Genomic DNA, 8,770 nt, shown 5'->3' with positions numbered 1-8,770 from the left:
CACCTTCAGTGCCTCAGCAGCAGAGCCGGGCTCTGCTTGAACCGATGCCGTGAGCCCAGCAGCTGTTTAGAAGCCTACGGCTGTGGGCCGCCTTTGTCTCTCCTCCACCACTGCTGAGGTGTCCACATCATGCGAGGTTCTCACCTTCAGGCTGAGTCGACCCAGAGGAGGCCCAGGCAGCGAACCGCTTCAGAAGTTGGCGCCACGTTCACCGGCGGAAGCGGAAGTAGAGAGAGCAGCAGAAGCATCGCGTGTGGGGAGCAGCTGAGGTGTGGATCAGAACTGTGTATTAGTGGTGGTGTGGTAGTAGTGGTGGTGGTGTTCGTGGTGGTGGGGTTGTTAGTGGTAGTGGGGTTGTTATTGGTGGTGGGGTTGTTATTGGTGGTGGGGTTGTTATTGGTGGTGGCGTTGTTAGTGGTGGGGTTGTTGTTAGGAGTGCTCTGTTAAGGCTAAATACGCGGGAGCTTTGTCTTTAGCGGTGTGAGTGGGGGAGGGGGCGTAGAGGGGGGGAAGGTGCTGGGGGGGAGGGGCTCACAGGATATTGCGTCACTGAGGGCGTGATCACCGAGCCCCGCCCCCACTTGTTTCTGCCGATCTTTTTTCTCACATGTGGCGGTAGAGAAGCACCGAGACGACAGAAGCAGCGACTCTCTGGAGGAAGTGAGGAACTGTAGGTGAGTGGTGATGTGAGTGGTGAGGACGTGTGTGTCTGTGTAGTGTACTGGCAGGAGGAGTGGTGGCGTTAGTGGTGTTACTGATAGTGGTGGTGGTATGTTGTGAGTGAGTCGTGACGATGTGAGTTCATGTCAGAATCAGAATATTTATACTGGAGTCAGATGAGCTATACAGCTCTTTCTCACAGATGTCCAGTGTTGTGGGTGAGTGGTAAAGATGTAACCTCGCGTTGATGTGAGTTTCTTATTAATGATGTGGGTCCGTGTTAATGATGTGGGTTTGTGATTTAAAGCTTTCGTGACTGCAGTAATTCATATTCTTAGTTCTTTCGGTAAAGTCACGTTGAAGGGAAACAATAAAATAATAAAATATATATATAACAATAAAATTCTCACGACGTTTCGACCATAACACAAACGGTCGTCATCAGGTGTGTCTGTTTGCATAAATGTATTTATTTTTAAACGGTGTATTTATTTATTTATAAAAAACGTTAGCACCACGCGCAGCGATTTAGCAGTTTATTTAAAAGTACGAGTCCATCTATGTTCTGAAAAGAGGAGGGGGGAGACGAAACAATCATTGTATGCCGTCTGAAAGCCACTGTAAGCGTGAACAATCAATTAAAACCTGAAATGGTTTATCAAATCTTTCCAATGATTGCTAAGCCAGAATCCATATTCTCGGTTGAAATTGTCTCTGTGCTTGTATATGTGGATAGCCTCATGAACGAATTTCTCATGGTAGCCAGATGGCTTACAAAGAACCTCTGTCTTGGAAAAGTCAATGTCATGTGAGCCTACTGAATTATAACAATAATCTGCCACGGCCGAGGTGTTGGTCCTACCGTGTTTAAGGTCTCCTTTGTGTTCACGAATGCGGTCCGAGACATGGCGTTTGGTTTCTCCAATGTAACTACTACCACAGAGGCAACTTAGTTTGTAGATACCAGGGTATTGTATGCCCGGAATCACATCTTTTACAGACGGAACCAGATCACGGATTTTATGTAATGTGTTGAAACGGACCTGGATCTTGTGTTTATTCAAGATTTTGGAGATCTTTTTTGTGATCCCCGCAATGTAGGGTAAAGTGATGGTTTTGAAAGGCTCCTCAAGAGGGTACTTCTTCATGGTTTGAGTGATAGCTTTGCGGATTGTATAGTCGGAGTAACCATTAGCCTTAAGAGCTTGGTGTACGTGCTTGAGTTCACTGCCTATGTGTTCCTGGTCGGATATGCATTGGGCTCTATGATACAGAGTCTTGATGAGAGAATTCTTCTGTGATGGATAGTGATGGGAATCCGGTTTCAGATAAGCATCCGTATGGGTAGCTTTCCTGTAGACAGAGTGGCTCATTGAACCATCAGGTCTCTTTTTAATTAGGACATCCAAAAAAGGTAGCTTGCCATCTTTTTCGACTTCCATGGTAAATCTGATGGCTGGGTGTATGGAATTGATGTGGTCGAAGAATTGGTCTAGAGCAGGCCGGCCATGTGGTCAGATGACAAAAGTGTCATCCGCGTACCTCTTCCATAAGGTTGGGCGCAGTGGCAGTCTGGATGGCGTCAGTCTCAAATTTCTCCATGAAAATGTTAGCTATAACCGGAGATAGGGGGGAGCCCATTGGGGTGCCCTCAGTTTGTTTGTAGAAAGTTCCATTCCAAGTGAAGGGCTATCCACATATACAAGCACAGGGACAATTTCACCCGAGAAGATGGATTCTGGCTTAGCATTGGAAAGATTTGATAAACCATTTCAGGTCTTAATTGATTGTTCACGCTTAAAGTGGCTTTCAGACAGCATACATTAAAATTTGTCGTCTCCCCCCTCCTCTTTTCAGAACATAGATGGACTAGTTCTTCTAAATAAACTGCCAAATCGCTGCACGTGGCGCTAACGTTTTTTTTAATAAATAAATAAATACACCGTTTGAAAATAAATAAATTCATGCAAACCGACACACCTGATGACGACCGTTTGTGTTATGGTCGAAACGTCGTGAAAATTTTTATTGTTTTATATATATTTTATTATTTCATTGTTTCCCTTCAACGTGACTTTACAGAAAGAACTAAGAAGATGTGGGTTTGTGTTGATGATGTTGGTTCACGGTGAGGATGAGTCTGTGATGTGACGTGACTCGTGTTGTGACGTGGGAAGCAGTGCCGACGTGCACCCTCTACCCTGTGTGATCCTCGCCTTCGTCTCCCGCTCTCCACACAGAGACCCGGACCGTGCGAGAGACGCCGCAAATTATGTGCACTCTGCACTGTTCGGACCGTGTACCAGTCGGAGCGCGGGCGGTGTTGTTGCAGTGAATGCCACGCTGCCCTCCAAGTTCGACTCCCGCTCACGGCCACCAACACTGCTGACGATTACCTCAACCACTCCTGGGCCTCCCCTTGTAGCCATAACGAGCAGCACCTACGAAGACCGGCACGGCACACGACACCAGTGTTGGTGGCCGTGAGCAGGAATCGAACCCCGGGTCGCTAGGTTCATAGCACAGCGCGCTAATCACTACACTACCGCACACACACACAGACACACACAAACACACAGATACACACACAGATACACAGACATACACACAAACACTCAGACACACACACAGACATACAGACACACACAGATGAGACACAACACACATCCGCCCTCGGGCCGTGACGTCACACCCGCTTCCACCCAGTCTGCCGCTAGAGCCACGCTGCAAGCTGCCTGCTGAGGAGCGCCTCTCTGCACGAAGCCTCCTGGAGCCTCTCTCGTAGCAGTCACCATGGAGGCTCACGGGCTGCGCAGTACTTCACGCACCCTCGTGACGCTGCTCGTGGCGAGCTCCGCGTTCCTCGCGTCTGTGCCCACGGAGGAGAAGAATTTCTCCCCTAACTAGCTGGTTAAGCCGAGGGGAGCCTGGGAGGTCCAACCGCCACAGGCCGGACAGCCTCTACCTCTCACCAAAGCGACCGTGGCCGTCCACATCAGCAACCGCCTCACAGGTCACGAAGCCGAGAGGGTGCCTCGAGTCGCTTCCTCTCCCAGCCATGGCATGGAGGTTCCCCAAGGAGGAGGAGAAGACGACGACCCAGCTCCTTCAGGGTGGACGACCTTCATGGAGATGCTGCACAGCGGGCCGGTGGCCATCGCCTACGAGGTGGCGAGCGCGGGGATCACCCTCCTCAGCCTCGGAGTGGCGGCTGAAGAATGCAGTGGTGAGTGCCGACTTCACGCTCACACAGGCCATCAGCGTGGCACCGTGACATACACCACATGCAGAGACACCACACGCAGAGATGCATCACGCGTACAGATCACTCGCGCAGATATAAGAATCTCACTCGCATACACCACACACACAAGTATATATCACATCCACGCACACATCCTAGACAAAGTCGCATATGTCATTTGGAACAAGCAAACACCTTGCTCAATTAAGTATACTTAAAAATTATCCACTGCAACTTTAAGGGTGTTTTTTGTTACTGGCAGCGTGGCATTTGGGACATGTGCTGGACTCCTTGTGCGGCGTTGGTGAGTTGCGCTGGTGCGGACAGAACAATGTCCCCTAGCCAGTAGAGTCAGAACAATAATATTTTTTAATGGTTGAGGAATCCGATGAGCTATAAAGCTCTTTTTCACAGATGTCCGGTAGGGGCTGGTAAGAACGTTACAACAACAAATACTACAAAAACATGTAATAGTGCAAAGTACAAGAAAGGTTAACAAATCACCCAAACACAAACAAATAAAACTAAACCAGCCCCATCATACTCTTTGGTTCTTTCGGTAAAGTCACGTAGGTATAAAATAAAGTAAATCACGATGTTTCGGGTGCAACACAAGCGTCCATCATCGGGTGGGGAAAGCATGGTCTGCTGCTGAGGCAGACTGATTTATTTGATTTTATACCTACGTGACTTTGCCGAAAGAACCAAAGAGTATGGATTCCTGCAGTCACGAAAGCTTCAAATCAAGAACACCCCCATCATACCAGTCAAAGCCCACTGAGGTACTAACTTATTTTTCAGATGGAACCTGGTCACAAATGAAAGCTCAACCTCGTTGTAAACCGCGCATGCACGTGAGCGCAAACCGCTACTGTAGGCGATTGCGCAGGTACGCGAGCGCTGGGCACCACCAAAAATAGTCGTGTAGGCACGCGCGTGCTGAACAATACTGTAAACGATCGTACAGGTACGGACACCAAGCACGCTCTACTCCTTTATTCGCCGCAAACAGCCGCGTGTGCGTGCGAACACAAAACACTCTCCACCCTCCTCTTCACCCTCCAAAGGAGCACAAGAAACAGTTTATTCCCCTACCAGTTATTTTATTTACCGCAAGCAACCCGTTAAGCTACGCGTAATTGTGTGGGTCAGTGGATGTCAGCCTATTCCCCTTGAGATCCTAGACTGTATTTCCTCTGCCTATCGCTCTGCTTTCTACCCTTGATCAAATAGCCCAAACTTACCTCTCTCTCTTACTCACGTGTACTTCCACTCTGCTGCGCTGGAAGCTGTAGAAAAGCGATCAGTAGAGGGTTGAGCCTGGCTGCGCTGAAGTGCATCACGCGGACGTCTCGAACGGCTAACTCCCCTCCTGCGTGGACCGCGATGATCTTGAAGAACTGCCTTGCTACCTGAATCCCCCTCCCTTTATCCCACCTACAACAAAGGAATTTCGCCGTTTCGCTCCCTTGGCCTCCCGTCCAATCAGGGGCTCGGATTTTCCCACCCTTCGATACCCGGATCCCAACTCGGGTGATGTCGCCGCAGTGATCTCTCCGACATCCGCTCTCTGTTCTCCCGCTACCAGTCCACTGACCCGTGCTTGTGTGTGTGTGGTTCCACTCGCGGTGGCTCGATGGCCCTTGCCGTGACCATGCAACTTTAATATTAGGTCCCGGCGCCGCAGTGCATGTCAGCTACAGGGGGAAGATCGCCCAATTTCCCGGCCGCAGGAAACCATGAAGATCGATCCCATTAGGGACTTCTGGAAAAAAAACCTATCGGCCGGGTGACCTCCCCTCCTGGCTCTACGTGGGGCGTGTGTGCGTTCGTGCGGGGGGAGGGGGGGTGGCGAGGGTGCACCGCGTTGGCGTCGGCATCCCCCGGTGGCGGCTTCACGGCGGTGGGCACGGCCTCGGCAGAGCGGCTCTGCTGCGGCGGCCTCACGACTGTGCAGTGGGCAAAACGCGGACGTCTGAGAAGGCACCAGCCCCGGGAGAGTGGCGGGAAATCCGAGGCATCGGTGACGGCGTCGCGGCGGTGGGCACGGCTCCGCTGGAGCGGCTCCGCTGCGGCGGCACCACAGATGACGGTTCCCCAAGATGGAGAATACCCGTCTCCCTCAAGGTGGACGACCTTGATAAAGATGCTGCACAGTGGGCCGGTGGCCATCACTTACGACGTGGAGAGCGCGGGGATCACCATTACCAGCCTAAGAGTCTGGCTGAAGAATCCACTAATAAGAGAGAGAGTATGCTGGCGTCACTGTAACATAGAACATCAGCAGGACACCACAACAGAGACACCACACCCAGAGAGGCATCATGGATATAGATCACTCAGGCAAATGTCATAATCTCACATGCATAGATGACACAAATCAGAATCAGAATATTTATACTGGAAGAATCCGATGAGCTATTAAGCTATTTTTCACAGATGTACAGGAGAGGCAGGTTAGAACGTTACAACAACAAACAATAAAAAATCACACTCACATCCTCGACAAAGTCGCACACATTTATTACAAGCACACATTGTTCATGTTGGTGGATTACAAATAGTTGTCCGATATTTGCCACTGAAAGGCAGGTACAACACTCGTGCTCAATCAATGGTGGTGGTGTGGCAGATGGCAAGTGAAAAAAACATATTTGAGTGGAGTGACCAACAGGGGAAGAAGGAGACTGCAATCTCTTGCCTCTCATAATGATTTTGTTTCCGGTTTTAAACAGAAGTCATCGCAGCGCAGACGAGTTTACCGAAGCCGCTACATGAGAGGATCCATGTGTAAATTGGCTCGGAGCAAGTGCCACCCCATGAAAATCAAGAGGACCCATAGATCCCTAAAGACTCAACTGGATGGCTGCTCCATGATGAATAGCTCACCAACACTTACCAGCGCACCCACCAACAGCACCACTCCTACCAACACCACCACTCCTACCAACACCACCATTCCTACCAACACCACCATGACAAACCCCACCCCGAAAAACTAACACCATCACACTTTTAAATACCAACACCTCTACCAATACTATCCTGACTAACACCACCACCCCTTCCACCCCTACAAACCCTACCAACAGCATTTTCTCCACCTTCACTACCACCCGGACCAACACCATCATCCCAGCTGAGTGTGAGTGGTGTCACCTCATGATAATGGCCCGCATCAATGCCTGCCGCACTAAAATAAGCTCAATTACCCCTACCAGCTCAATCACCAACTCCACCGCTCCTACCAACTCCGCCACTTTGACCAATCCCACGTTTACCAACATTACCTCCTCTACCCTCACTACCACCCCTACCCACATCACCCCAGCTGAGCATGTGTCCAGCCTCATGATCATGAGGGAAAAGAGATCACTCTTCATGGCTGGATGAATGCCTGCTCCACCACTCCTACCAACTCCACCACCTCTACCAACCACACACCTACTAACACTACCTCCTCTACTAACCCAACCCTGACCACCATCACTTCCTCTACCCTCACCACCACTCCTTCCCACATCATCACCCCAGCTGAGCGTGAGTCCCGCCTCGTGATCATGAGGGCAAAGAGACCACTCTTCATGGCCCGGATCAATGCCTGCTCCACCACTCCTACCAACTCCACCACCTTTAGAATCCGCACACCTACCAACACCACCACACCTCCCAACACCGCTACCCTTACCAAACGCAACTACTCCGACGAACACCACCACTCCTACCAAAACCAACCCTACCAACGCCAACCCTACCAACACCAACCATACCAACACCATTATTCCTACCAACACCACTCCCCCTACCAACACCAACCCTACCAACACCAATCCTACCAACACAATGACTCCTACCAACACGACCACCCCAACCGACACCATCACTCTTTCCAACAACAGCCCTATCAACGCTACCTATCCTACAATTGCCAACTCTATAAACACCTTTACCTCTACCAACACCACCACCACCACCCCAAATAAGAAATAATACAAAATAAATAACATTCCAACATCGCTCCACCCTTTCCATGTTCCCTCCTTTGTTTACGCGTCATCCATTAAAATAAGTTATTGTTATTTTTTAAGAATAATAGTTACTAAGAATATTGTTTTGTATTAAGTGAAGTCATAATATTGTTCGAAAAGCTGGTTAATGTAGATCCTTTGTCAGTCATTTCTAGATGATTGCCTCGCCTTGCCTACATTCACCTTGGTGACTCAATCACATGCTCAAGGACACGAGTGATATTTTCGGCTAACAGAAGGTGTGAACCTACCTTTACCACCAGCAGTTGGATGGACTGGTGAAGTTGTCTAAACAGAACCATTTATATGCCCGATGTTGATTGCTTCCAATGTGTATGCTTGTGACTGACAGATCTGTGGTGAGCAGAAGTGTAAAGGTTAGCGTGCTGCGCTACGAACCCGGCGACCCGAGTTCAATTTCCACTCATGGCCAACACCAGTGATGATTATCTAAATCGTTACTAGGCCTCCCCTAGGTCGACTCAGTCTCAAATTAGTGCCTGGTGCTCATTTAGCTTAGGCTACCTCACATGCCATGTCAGCCTTCATAAGGCGCTCGCTAACAGCGCTTGCCACAACAGTCTTAAGTCTTTACGGAGGATCTTTGTCTTTGACTGACACATCTGTGGGCTAGAGTGTAGCTTGATTTAGTGTTCATGTGAGGGATGTGCTTTGCCTGCCGCCGCCACTGCGTCTCCGCTCATGTGTGTTTAGCCGTGTCAGTGACGCGCCACGATGTCACTGCTGCTGCTGCTGTCACTGCCACGACCCAGTCGGTGTAGGGTGCTCTGGGACGAACTAAAAAAGTGGCACGAGGATTATTGCTCCTACTTCAGCA

At 49.8% G+C, this 8,770-nt stretch overlaps 1 long non-coding RNA gene across 1 annotated transcript; it reads left to right on the top strand.

The window, feature by feature from the left end:
- Window positions 1–565: 565 nt before the first annotated feature.
- On the top strand, window positions 566–7,920 carry LOC142922741 (uncharacterized). Its single transcript, XR_012940268.1, has 3 exons — window positions 566–674; window positions 2,901–3,886; window positions 6,640–7,920. It is a non-coding gene; the product is annotated as an uncharacterized LOC142922741 (long non-coding RNA).
- Window positions 7,921–8,770: the final 850 nt, after the last annotated feature.

This window comes from Petromyzon marinus, unplaced genomic scaffold (genome assembly GCF_048934315.1).
Source record: "Petromyzon marinus isolate PM22_M1 ecotype Great Lakes invasive population unplaced genomic scaffold, UKy_Petmar_22M1.pri1.0 PM_Scaffold_156, whole genome shotgun sequence".
Taxonomy (NCBI): domain Eukaryota; kingdom Metazoa; phylum Chordata; class Hyperoartia; order Petromyzontiformes; family Petromyzontidae; genus Petromyzon; species Petromyzon marinus.
This window is presented reverse-complemented; position numbering and strand designations above follow the sequence as displayed.